The sequence below is a fragment of the Oryctolagus cuniculus genome, chromosome 16 (assembly GCF_051225735.1).
Source record: "Oryctolagus cuniculus isolate XC-2025 breed Fujian yellow rabbit chromosome 16, ASM5122573v1, whole genome shotgun sequence".
Classification (NCBI taxonomy): Eukaryota; Metazoa; Chordata; class Mammalia; order Lagomorpha; family Leporidae; genus Oryctolagus; species Oryctolagus cuniculus.
In genome coordinates this window covers 39,317,834-39,331,496 of record NC_142882.1, presented here as the reverse complement: position 1 = coordinate 39,331,496, position 13,663 = coordinate 39,317,834, and the positions used below count along the sequence as shown (strand labels likewise).

At 46.1% G+C, this 13,663-nt stretch overlaps 1 long non-coding RNA gene across 2 annotated transcripts in view; it reads left to right on the top strand.

Moving 5' to 3' along the window:
* The window catches only part of LOC138845845 (uncharacterized), a 69,598-nt gene that overhangs the window by 43,468 nt on the left and 12,467 nt on the right, over positions 1-13,663 (top strand). The window contains exon 1 of one of the 2 annotated variants that reach the window (XR_016223042.1): positions 594-734. The exons of the other annotated variant lie outside the window; for it this stretch is intronic. This is a non-coding gene — a long non-coding RNA (uncharacterized LOC138845845). Of the gene's footprint in view, positions 1-593; positions 735-13,663 lie in introns of those variants that run through there. 2 annotated transcript variants of the gene reach the window in all.

Genomic DNA, 13,663 nt, shown 5'->3' with positions numbered 1-13,663 from the left:
GGGGCTTTAACCCACTATGCCACAGCGCCAGACCCCAGGCTAACTATTAATAGTAATGCTGGTACTACTGTTTAACACAGATAATTGTGAAAGTATTTTTTATTTTTCATATAACTTTTATAAGCCAATCCTTCAAAAGCCTGACAGTTTTCTTGCAGTCTTCTCTTTAAGTAAGTTCCCTTCCTAAATGCTCTTGCCTCTGAGTTTTCCTCTGACAGGTGGATGTTTTCCAGGATACCCAGCTGAACCAGGTTGGCTGGGGGCATGTGCCTATCTGTCCACAACTGATCCTCATACAGCCGCTGAGGATTTACCCCCTTGCCGAGTGCTTCCCTGCTGCTTTTTCTGGGACTTGGCCAAGTCTGGTCCTAGTTTTGCTGAGGGCAGGGGCTGCTTTGTTTCCTGAACGGCTGAGGCCATGTTGGGAAGCTGATTTTTGTGGTCTGACCGGATTCTTTGTCCAGCTACCATTTATCTGCTCCTTTATCTTTCCGTCTGAATAGCTATTGGCATTTCAGTTAGCCACTGTCTTATCCGTAGGATTAAGAAGCTGTTCATATTGCAACCCCTGCCACTTGTTCTCTGCCTGAGGCACCACCCTCCTCCATGTTGGTCCTCTTTATGCAGTACTGTGAGCTTGAAACCATCAGCCAGGAAAAATGCTTCCATGCTTGCTGGGAAGAAAGCAGCTGGGTGCAGTACTTTGTCTCTGTCCTCCCTCCTAAAACAAATTGGTGAGTTTTATTCTTATTTATATGCATTTTTTTAAATCTGAGCGACAAGAGAGCTCTTACCTGCTGCTTCACTCCCCCAAATGCCTGCAACAAAGAACCCAGTCCTGGTTTCTCCATGTGAGTGGCAGGAACCCAATTACTTGAACCATCACTGCTACTTCCTAGCACCTGAATTAGAGAGCTAGTCACAGGAGCTGGAGCCAGGGTTTAAACCCAGGTATTTGGATGTGGGGTGTGAGCGTCCTAAGCAGAGACTTAACCACTGTGCCAAATACCTGTTCTGTTCCTGGTGTGTTTTTGTTTAGCTTTTTTTTTTTTTTAATTTGAAAGAGGGAGAGAGACGGAGAGACACTGAGAGAGATCTTCATGTACTGCTTCCCTCCCCAAATGGCTGCAATGTCTGGGGCTGGGCCAGGCTGAAGCCAGGAGCCTAGAACCCCATCTGAGTCTTCCACATGGGTATCTGGGACCCAAGTACTTGGACCATCGTCTGGTGCCTTCCCAGAGAGCTGGGTTGGAAAGATAATCAAAACGTGAACCAGCACTCTAACATGGGATGCCAGTGTCATAAGTTTCCTCACTATACCACTGCGCTGGCTCCCAGCTCTTTATTAAAGAAACTCAAATTCATGCTAAAGATGGTAGGTGGGAAAAGTTAGCTGTGATTCAAATGAATGGCCTTGATTGCTGTGCTAACATGAAACAATATACATACAGTGTCAGATAGCAAGAAGAGTACTACCACCTTCAGTGTTTTTAACATTTTTATTATTAGGTATGCAAATATAGGAAAGTTCAGGTACTGTTACAAACAGTGAATATTTGGAGAAATTAGGTTTAAATTTATTTAAAATAACTGTCATCTTAGTGATCATGTTATTGCTTTTCAGTTTGTTGATTGAGTTATGTTGATGATTTCCCCATTATTAAATAAACCTTGAATTTCTGGGATTAATCCCAGTGGGTCTTTATTTATGATCTTCTTAATAGATCGATGGATTTGAATCACTATTCAAGATTTTTGTGTCTGTGATCATAAGGGATATAGTCACTGGATTTCTTGTCATGTCTGCTTTGGGTAACATGGTAGCAACTTAATAAAATGGCGTGGGGGCTGGCGTTGTGGTGTAGCGGGTAAAGCCACTGCCTGCGGTGCCGGCATCCCTTATGGGCGCTAGTTTGAGACCAGCTGCTCCACTTCCGATCCAGCTCTCTGCTGTGGCCTGGGAAAGCAGTAGAAAATGGCCCAAGTCTTGGGCCCCTGCACCCACGTGAGAGACCTGGATCAAGCTCCTGGCTTCGTTGTGGCCATCTGAGGAGTGAACCAGTGGATGGAAGACCTTTCTGTCTGTCTCTGACTCTGCCTTTCAAATAAATAAATCTTTAAAAAATAAAAAATAAAATGGCTTGGGAGATAGTCCCTCTGTTTTACATTCTGGAAGAATCTCTGTGATACATTTTTTTAAAAGATTTTTTTCCATTATTTGAAAGAATTAAACAGAGAGAGGAGAGGCAGAGAGAGAGAGAGAGAGAGAGAGAAATAGAGAGAGGTCTTCCATTTGCTGGTTTACTCCTCAGTTGCCCTCGAGGCCGGAGCTGCTCTGGTCCAAAGCCAGGAGCCAGGAGCTTCTTCCAGGGCTTCCACATGGATGCAGGGTCCCAAGGACATGGGCCATCTTCCACTGCTTTCCCAGGCCATAGCAGAGAGCTGGATCGGAAGTGGAGCAGCTGGAGCCCGAACTGGCACCCATAAGGGATCCCAGCACTGCAGGCAGCAGCTTTACCCACTATATCACAGTGCTGGCCCTGTGATATATTACTCTTTCCTATTTGTTACAATTTGCCTGTGAGGCTGTGGGAGTTTGGAGTTCTCGTTTATGGAACGTTTTGAACTACGAAGTTCATGTCTTATAGGTAGGGATTGTTTGAGTTACTTATTTCTTAAGAAAGCTTCTGGGCAGGCCTTGGGTGGAGCACTGCAGGCCCCTCACCCCATGTTGCAGGACCTGCATTCAAGCCCTGTCTCTGCTCTGATTCCTGCTTCTTGCTGATGCACACCCTAGGAGGCAGCAGGTGATGGCTCAGGTACCCACGGAGGAGGACCTGGGTTGAGTTCCCTGATCTTGGCTTCAACTAAGGCAAAGAGGGAGTGAACCAGCAGATAGGAGCCATCCCTGTATCTCTGTACTTTTCAAGTAAACTTAAAAAACAGCCCCCGCCCCCCCCCACCAAAAAAAAGACTTTTGGAAGTTGGAATCTTTCAAGGAATTTCATCTAAATCACAGGTTCTTAACCAAACTTGCAAGCAGGGTCATTCCTTGTAGTGGGAGGGTATGAATGACAGGACTTGCATCTCCAGGTGTTTGGCCAGGTGTCCCCTGTTAAGAGAACCACTGATGCAAGGTATCAGACTCATTGACTTGTTGCCTGAATTAATCTTCTACCCTTTAATGTAAGAGAGAGCTGTAAGGATGTTCTGTCATCTCTGATATTGGCCACTTGATTCTCTTTCTCTTCTGCCTTCTCTCTCCTGTGTCTCAGGATTGCCTTGAGCCTAATAAATTGTATTTTTGTGAAGAACTATTTGTTATTGATTTTTGTCTGTTTTTCTATTGTCAGTTTTATTTATACTCTTTACTGTTTATTTTCTTAGTTGTGACTTAGGTTTAATTCTTTTTTAATTTCTTAAAGTGGATGTTTATTGAGACTTTTTTAATTAGTTTATTTGAGCAGCAGAGTTACAGAGAGAGAGAGGGAGTGCGAGAGAGGTCTTCCATCCACTGGTTCACTCCCCAGTTGGCCACATTGGCCAGAGCTGCGCCAATCCGAAGCCAGGAGTCAGAACTTCCTCTGGGTTTCCCACATGGGTACAGGGGCCCAAGGACTTGGGCCATCTTCCTCCACTGCTTTCCCAGGCCTTAGCAGAGAGCTGGATCGGAAGAGGAGCAGCCAGGACTTGAACTGGTGCCCATAACAGATTCCAGTGCCACAGGCAGTGTCTTAAGCCACACCCCTGATCCCTGTTGGTTTCTAATATTACCATTGGAGTCTGTCACGTTGTGTGAAGTAAGCCAGTCCCCAAAAGACAAATATCCTATGTTTTCTCTGATTGGTGGTAACTAATATAGAGAGCATAAAGAAAGTAATGTACATGAGTGAAATTGGCATTTTGAGATTTGATTATTGTTTAAGCCCTTGTCTATACTCTTGAGGAACAGTGGGTTTTCTCCTTACTACTTGTTGAATTCTCTATTTGCTGGAAGGTTAAGCTTGTGATTATAAAATAAGTCAAAAGTTTGTAATTGCAAAAATTAAAAATGGAGGAGGGAGGGAATAAAGGGGAAGGCGAGGTAGTATGGGAAGTCATGTTCTTAAAACTGTATGTATGAAATAAAGGACGTTTGTATACAAAAACCATTTATTACTATAAATTTCCCTCTAAAAATAATTGAGTCATCAAATTTGGGATTCTTTTTTTTCCCCCCAGGGTTATTCGAGAAGTATGTCAATTTCTGATTCTTGACATTTTTCCCTGTATCTGCTGTTGATTTCCAGTGTAATTTCATGTAGGTTAGTGTGCAGACCGCGTGTGGCTTCTCAGTTTGTTGAGGTTTGCTCACAGCCAGTGAGAGTATGTGTGTCCTGTCTTGGTGAGGGCTGTGTTGAGTGTGTGCTGCTCTGGTCCAGCGTTTGACTTCACTTTTCAAATCTGCGTCTCTACCAGTTGTGTTTCTGCTTCATCTTTCAGTAACAGAGCAGTGTTGAAGTTTACGAGTAAAATCATGATTCTGTGTTTCCTTTTAATTCAGTCAGGTTTGGCATTGTGTTTTTGAAGCTTTGTTTTAAGATGTGCATGTGTTTAAGATATGTGCATCTTTATCAGGAATTGACACATTTATCATTGCCTATTCATATGTGTCATGATTTGACCTATTTATTGTCCCTTTTATCCAAGGTAATATTCTTTGCTCTGAAGCCTACTCTTGTGCAGGCCAGCTGCACCAGTCGAACAGAACCTAAAGGGGGGCATGGGAATGAAAAGAGTGACAAGGGAGCGGAGAATGGAGCCAAGACAACAAGGCTGATCAAGGCTTGTTTATTCCTGCGTCTCAGCAATATTTATACATAACCAGCTATAGCTCAAGGCAACACAGAGGATAACAACATGCACAAGCAACTTATCAGGCTTTCTGCAACACAGGCATAACATAGTTTTAACAGAGTGCTCTTGTTTAATCATCCTGCTTCAACATGGGAGTATATGACTTTCTCATCCCAGGAATTCTACAAGCCAAGACTGACCTTGACTCGTCTATGGGCTGCCTACATACTCTTAATAAAGCCACTCCAGCTGTCTTTTGGGTAGTGCTTGAACAGTGTATCTTTATTTTTTATCTTTAATTCACTGTGTCTATATATATATATTGGGGAAGGGTTTGGAAAATGTTTTCATAAATAAGCTGATAAGAGAGTACTCCAGAAAGTTTATAGAAAACATTGAGTTGAGATAGTGTGCATTGTTCATGGACTTCCTGAAGTATCCTTGTTAATTTTAGGATTTCTAGGTCATTAAATACACGTTTATTTTTCAAACATTATAAAACTGTTTGCTGTCACCTTTGTAAGACAAGCAGCAGGCTTGGTTCAGCTCACAGTTATGTGATTCTTTGTAACGGACTTCTTGTTGACGAGTTATAGCTGGCTGTTTGTTTTTATTTTTGTAAATGTTCATTTTCATTTACTTGAAAGGCAGTGGGAAAGAGAAGAGGTATCGCTCTTTATCTGCTGATTGGTTGGTTCTGCGCGCGCTCACAACAGGCAGGCTGAGCCCAGAAGCTCAGAACTGCATTTCAGGCCTTCCACGTGGGCGGCAGGCAGGGCAGTCCTCTGCTGCCCCTTAGCGGGCGTTAGCAGGATGCTGGATTGGAAGCAGGGCGGCTCAACCCGCTATGCCGCAATGCCCGTCCCTGTGTGTTTTTATAATACCTGCCTACTAATTTGAGTAAGCTAATTTGAACTTGTTGATACATTTGGATTTACTTTTAAAAATTTTTTAAGATCATTTATTAACTTGGAAGGCAGAGTGACAAAGAGAGGGGGAGACAGACACCTGTCTGCTGGTTCACTCCACAAATGCCTAGGACAGCTGGAGCTGGACCAGGCCAAAGCCAGGGGGTAAGAGTTCCATCTGGGACTCCCACATGGGTAGCAGGATCCCAATACTAGGACAATAGTCCACTGTCTCCCAGACACATTAGCAGGAAGCTGGAATGGAAGTGGAAGCAAGATCAAACTGGGGACTCTGATATGGGACGTGGGAGCTCCAAGTGGTGTCTTTAACATGCTGTACCAACTGCACTGATGCAAGATGTTCATGCTAGGAAAAGCTGCGTCGGGAAGGGATGTGGATTGGGATTATGGAACTCTGTACCCTCTCTCTTCTGTGTATCCTTAACGCTGCACTAAACAATAAAATCTTAGTGATTTTTTAAAAATATAACACTCTCTTGCCTGCCTTCCATGGTTTTCAGTAAGTCTGCTGTGATCTTGATTGTATGCTTTGTATCATCTTGTCTCTCTTTGCTAGCTGTCTTCAGGATATTTTCTTCACCTTTGGTTTACTATGGCCTGGCTGGTGGGTCTGGGTCTGGGTCTGGGTCTGGGTCTGGGTATAGATGTGGGTGCAAGTGTATGTTTTCCTCTTTGCTAAAGTGAAATGGGCTTCACTTGCCTCTGCCCTGGGTGATGGAGTGGCCCAAAGATGCCCTCTTACATGGTGAACTGTAACCTAGCTGTATGTTTAAACAGACTGCAACCTCACCTCAGTCCAGCCTTATAACCCAATAATTGATTCTCAACCAATTACAGCAGTTGAGCTTCAGCCAGGCCGTTTAAGGCAAGTACCCTCTGTAGACACTCAACGCTGTTTGTGTCGCTTCCTTTTCTCTTGCTGTAGTTAGAACCATCAGGTGCATTTCTGAACCGTCTTGGCTCTAGAATGTTGCCCTGTCGTGAACATTTTTCTTGGCTCAGCTAAACTTTATTAGATTGAACTGCTCTCAGTTCTCCTTTTAGCATCTTGTTCAAGGTTCTTTGAGTTTCTTGGATGTGAAGCATTGTCTCATTATTTGGGGGGAAATTGTATGTCTTGCTTCTCGTTCCTTTCCTGGAACTCTGCCACCCCTGTGTGAGGTCTATCGATGGTCTCTTCCATGTCTGGGATTTGTTTTTCTTTGTGTTCACTTCAGGATGATGATTGATTGTGATGAGTTCCTGCCATCACCATTCAGTGGGGCGTATTCCAATCTCAGAAGTCGTCGTCAGGTCAGGAGCCACTCAGTACCCAGGCACAACAGGGCTTTGTGCATGGTGCATGGTGCCTACAGCTAGTGCTCAGCCAGGGCATCCAGGCAAAGAGATTTCCCATGCAGATGTTGCTTTAGCATGACCCATGTCCAGACCAACACCAGAGTCGGGGAGGAAAACAGGAGAAGCAGGATCATCCCTTGCGAGGGGGAACTCAAGATGGTTTTCAGCTCATGCCATAAAGCTGCAGCCATCCCATCCATGCACTTTGGGAGCAGACTGTCACTTCGGTTTTGCCTAGAATAGATTTGAGGTAAAATTACAGTGTCCCCTCCGAGGAGACAGAATAAGTTCAGATGCTACGTGCCATCAACGTAGATAACAACACACTGAAGATTATACGGCAGATCTGAGTTCCCACTAGAACAGCATCCCACATTCCATGCGACGGCACGTGTCCATAGTGGACACGTGAACAGCAGCTTGGAAGGAATTCACTAACTCCTTCTGCTTAAGGGTCATCTGGGGACAGTGGTGAGACCCTGTCCCTCAAGGGTGACTGCTCTCTACCTGTCTTTGACTTGAGCTGTGTTGCAGAGTGAGGCAACGGGAACGGAGGGAAGCAGAAGGAAAGGGGGCATTCAGGTAGGGCTCCGCTGGCTGAAACAGTGGCTCTGTGGCCCTGGGCACTGACAGGACCATCCCAGGGCAGAGGCTGTGCTCGTTCCAGACTTAGGATGCTTCCAGCTGTCTATAATTGACCTGGGGCCGGCATTGTGGCATAGCAGGTAGAGCTGCTACCTGTGACATCATCCCATATAGGCGCTGGTTCATGTCCCAACCACCCCACTCCACTTTTCAGTTCCCTGCTCGTGGCCTGTGAAAAGCAATGGGAGGTGGCCTAAGTGTTTGTGCCTCTGCCACCCATATGGGAGACCTGGAAAAAGCTCTTGGCTCCTAGTTTTGGCCTGGCCCAGCCCTGGCCATTGATGCCATCTAGGAAGTGAACCAGCAGGTGGATGATATTTCTCTTTCTCTCTCTCTCTCTTTCTCTCTTTTTTTCTCCACCTCCCTGCCTCTCTCCCACTCCTCCCACCTCCCTGTAACTCCTCCCACCTCCCTGTAACTCTTTCAAATAAATTAACACATCTTTATATAGATTTCATATATATATCTATATATAATATAGATATCTATATATGATATATATATATATATTCTCTCTCTCTGTCTCTCTCTCTCTGCAAAGAGGCTCTGAGAACCCTCCAGAAGAGCATGTGTCTTAAGGAAAGTGAGGAGTTAAGTCACACTGCTCCAGTGATCAGAAAGGAGTAAGACAAGGCAGGGTCTCAAGAAGGGCCTATCCTTAAAGCTCTGCAGAATTTGGAGGCACAGAGCAGTCCCTTGGGTGCCATGGCCTCTCTTCCCCTTCAGTGTAACAGCCATCGTGCACCAGGCATCTGGAACACAGAGCAGCTGGGGGACCCCTGGGAGGCCCTGGCAAGCACAGCTCTTAGGTACCGGAGGCCTCATGGCCTGGGCTCCTCTCCCCATGCATGTTCCTTTGCAAATTCTTTTGACATCAGCCCAAGTTGTTTTTCTCATGAGACTTTTCACCTGGTGTGAGTTCAAGCTTCGTAAATGAGTCCACACATCCATTCAGGTTCGTTGAACGATCGTTCTGGAGGATTTTCTAGATAGATACATTAGTAAGTGGTAAAATAGAACAGTGGATGGCTGGCGCAGAGGCTCAACAGGCTAATCCTCCGCCTAGCAGTGCCAGCACACCGGGTTCTAGTCCCAGTCAGGGCGCCAGATTCTGATGTGGTTGTCCCTCTTCCAGGCCAGCTCTCTCCTGTGGCCAGGGAGTGCAGTGGAGGATGGCTCAAGTGCATAGGCCCTGCACCCCATGGGAGACCAGGAGAAGCACCTGGCTCCTGCCTTCGGATCAGCGCGGTGCGCCGGCCACAGCGCACCGGCTGCGGCGGTCATTGGAGGGTAAACCAACGGCAAAAGGAAGACCTTTCTCTCTGTCTCTCTCTCTCACTGTCCTCTCTGCCTGTCAAAAAAAAAAAAAAATAGAACAGTGGAGATTCTGTTCTTCCAGGCCGTCTACCCGCTGGTCCCCTGGTCTTGGTGCTCCGAAGGGTGTGGACATTTGATGGCGTTTCTATTGAGATGTACCAGGAGTCAGTTTGCAACTTAGGGAAAAGGATCAGGTTCTTCCAACTCTGCACTTCAGAGGGGCCTTCAGAGTTTGGGTCACAAGGCTGTTCTTTAGTTTCTGGCAATGCTGTGCCTTATCCAGAATAGTAACAATCTTAGGAAATATTTGGTGAGTGCCTGACATTCTATTCTCTGTACATTTTCTTTCCTGTAATTCTTACAAACCCATGGTGCAGGAAGTTAACATTTTCTCCCTCCTGTGGAAACAGGTGAAGGGGCCAGGCTCACGGTCAGTGCAAGGCCACACAGGTGAGATGTGTTGCAGCCAGAGTCCAGAGGTCCCCTGCACCACTCTGCATCTGGGTAGTGAGGGACATGACAGTTGGTGGAAAACTAGGCTTGCAAAGCATAGAGACTGGATTGTGAAGCACAGTAGGTACAGATGACTGGGACAGTAAACTCAGGGACCCTGAAATGCAGGCATGTTGGGTGGTTCATGAATCTGCAAGCCCTGAGTACATAATTATTGTGTAGTGGAGGCCTCTTTGAAAAAAACTACTGGATGTGGGACATGGAAGATGTGATTGATGCATCATACCAAGTATCAGGCCCAATGCTAGCCAGGGATTCAGAGCCTTTCCTTCATCTGCCCCCCAGAGATTTGGAAGGAAATACAGGTAGCTTCCGATATTGAAAAATGAAGCTATCGATCCATACCTACAAGGCTATATATTAAAAATGCAAATTTCAAGAAATGAAATTTTCAAGGTTGTTTTAGCTCAATGTTGCTTTGATTCTAATAGCAAGAGACTCACAGAAGTTTCTCTGAGGACTTAGCGGTGCCTTAAAATGCCCCTGCTGGAGGGATTGAGAAACTATTTGGGATAGAATGCTCCTGTAGGAAGAGGGGTCCAGAAAGGCCACAAGGGAGGTGGCACCTCTGTCACTTGCCCAGGTAGTCCTCAGGTCTTGTTCCTGCTTTGAGTGCAGAGGTGAAGATTATAGAAAATCACGTTAAAAATGAATCAGTTTGGGGCCAGCGCTGTGGCACAGTGGGTTAAGCCACTGCCTGAGTGCCGGCATCCCATATGGGTGCTGGTTCAAGTCCCAGCTGCTCCACTTCCAGTCCAGCTCTCTGCTAAGGCCTGGAAAAGCAGTAGAAGATGGCCCAAGTCCTTGGGCCCCTGCACCTGCAGGGGAGACCCTGAAGAACCTCCTGGCTCCTGGCTTCAGATCAGCACAGTTCCAGCCATTGCAGCCAACTGGGGAGTGAACCAGTGGATGGAAGACCTCTCTCTCCTTCTTCTCTCTCTGTGTAACTCTGACTTTCAAATAAATAAATAAATCTTTAAAAAATGAATCAGTTCAGGACCTGGGGAACACAAGGTGTGAAGAACGCACGTGGATGCTGGTGCTGAGACACAGCCCTGAACGTGCACTCAGGGGGTCGCAGTCTGGGTGGAGAAAAGTGCCAATGAGGACCTCGGTAGCCATGGTGATACCTTCTGTGGGCCTCTGTCATTACACAGTGAGCCAGAGCTGGTGAGGAAGGAGAGGCTGTGAAGGCTAAAGCACAGCCAAGACCAGGCCAGGGAACACAGGTGCACGTGAGGCCTCCCACAACAGTGGAGGGGGAATTTGGAGCATCTGTGGGATCCACAGGACAGGTGCATGGAGCCCTGGTAGCAGTCCCTCGTAGTGCTGTCACAGCCCAGCTGTCACAGCCCAGTGTTTATCTGCGGGATGCACTGGCAAAGCTTATTGTGCAATGGGGTTGTGTGGTGGCTGTCATCTTCAGAACTGTTGCCTGTTTGGTCGCTTGGAGTTTCTGAATCAGCAGGGCATTTGAGAGATACTTGGGACCGTCTTGAAAGCTTGAAGCTTCCTGAAGTCCTGCTAACCAAAGGCAGAGGCTAGAGAATCGAGAATCCTCGGACAGTCGGTTGGAAAGTTGCAATAAAGGGATAGGGATTTTATACTATGGTTAGTCCTTGAAGATTTTGATCTCTGAAAAACCAGATCTTGAAATCCATCCACAGAGTGCCATAGCTGAACGCGTGTGCTTGCTGAGAAACCGTGCAGCTGCGGGAGCCATGAACAAAGGCCCCTTGGCACCTGCTTTTGTCATCTCAGTGTGTTTTTCTTCCTGCTGCATTTCACACCTCGTAATTTCTCTCTTGGCCCCTCTCTCTCCTCGGCTGTCCAGGCCTACAGAGCACATGCACACACATTCCAGCTGCGGTTATTGCAGCTTAACTTGGGGGCAGGGGTGGAGCCAAGAGAACTGGTGGCTGAGTCACACGCAGGCCTTGAGACCTCATACTCGTAATGTAAAACCCTGGGTACATCTGCAAAGTTGAGAAACTCTCAGCATGTATGTCCTCTTCAAACAGGGCTTTCTGGGGGAAACTTAAAAGGACTTTAGGTCACAGTGCAGGGGCTTTGCAACATGAAATGTGACTTTGTTGGGCTGGTCCCTATGACATTCCTGCTATATGTCCAAGTTGAACTGCCATTTAGATGTGGTTTCTGGAGAATGCAGATGGATCGTGGGAGCCAGCAGTGGCCTGGCCTAGGAGTCTGGATGATTGAAAAGCCTGGCTCTGGCCCTGCACTTCCACACAAACACAACATCAAGGAGATGTGAACAGACCTCAGTAGGACACAGATGCTCACATCGAGTTGTGGCCTAAGAAATCCATCATAGGTTGGAAATTCTGTGAATGCACTTAATACATCCAACCCCCTGAACATCACAGTCTAGCAACTCGGTGCACTGTGGCATGCTAATGGTTTCCCTTTGGGATCCTGTGGCTGCCTGGGGTTTGCACTCTGTGCTACTATCCTGCATCGTGAGAGTAAGGACTACATCTTGCGAGCCTGGGAAAGGACCAAAATTCACAGTGTACTTTCTGGTGAATGTGTGTCCTTTTTAACAGGTGAAAAAAATTGTGAGTCAAAAAGCATCATAAATCGGGAACTACATGTAGCCTGTCCCTTGGGCCATGGCCAGGATGAATTTAATCCTAAACTTCACTGCTGCTGTGCTCCAAATGGGGATGCGAGGTGCCTGTCCATGTCGGCAGCTAAGCAGCCAGCAAGATGAGAGTGTGCACATCTCACTCAGTGCCTGTCGCAGTCTCCCATGGACAGGGACTGTTGATTCTCAGGATCTGTTTGCTGCTGGAATCATGGTTGTACAGGTTGTTCATTACCTCTGCAATGTCCCCAGGATGATGAGGGGCATTATCAATAACATGGGACATTAAACAGGCCACAATTTTATCTCCAGAACATTCATAGTAGCTGAGCGTAATGGCAAAGTCCTCTGGCCACCTCGCAGAACATAATCCCCAGAGGGAGAAAGTCCAGAAGTAACCCCAAATCTGTAGGAGGATTTCCTTTATGATAAAGAAAGCCTCTCTGGCTGGTAGGACACAGGAGGCAACTCGCTAAAGAGTATTGTTGGGGTGAGGGTTGGAGTGTCTAGGTTCAAATCACAGCTCTGCTTCCAATTCAAGCTGGTTGGGCACCCTGGAGGCAATAGACTATCGCTCAAGTATTTGGGTCCCTGCCATCTACATGTGAATCCTGAATTGAGTTCCTGGTTCCTGGGTTCAGCCTGGCTCTTGATGGGTATTTGGGCAGTAAACTAGCAGGTGAAAAATCTCTGTCTCCCTCTGTATGTGTGGCATAGCAGGTTAACGTCCTGGCCTGGGGCACCGACATCCCATATGGGCACCGGTTTGAGATCTGGCTGCTCCACTTCCCATCCAGCTCTCTGCTTATAGCTTAGGAAAAAAGTAGAGGATGGCCCAAGTGCTTGGGCCCCTGCACCCATGTGGGAGGTCCAGAGGAAGCTCCTGGCTTTGGATCTGTGCAGCTCTAGCTGTGGTGGACAATTGAGTGAACCAGTGGATGGAAAACTCTCTCTCTGTGTAACTCTGACTTTTGAATAAATGAATACATCTTTAAAAAATAAAATAAAAATTTTTTATGTAGTGGAAATCACAAATAATTCATTCCATACCTCAGCTGTGTGTTAAGAGAAAATATTTTAAAAACGAAACCCTAAAAATCAAACCCTAAAATCACCAGAAGGAAAAATATATTGCAAGGATTCCTTTACATCCCTGATGTGGGGGAGGGTGTTTTTCGTGATGACTCCAAATCCAAAAGCCATAACATAAAAGATTAATTCGAATACATAAAGCAAAAATAACTTCTATGAAAATTATAAGCATATCAAAGTCAAACGACAAATTGAGAAAAAAAATTGTCAACTCATATGACAAGGGCTCACCTCTCAGTACATACCGAGCTCCCCAAAGTAATTTTTTATAGAAAACTTTAATATAAATTTCAAAAGTACAACTTTTGGATTATAGTGGTTTTTCTCCCCGTAACCACCCTCCCACCCACAAACCATCCCATCTCCCTACTCCCTCTCCCATCCC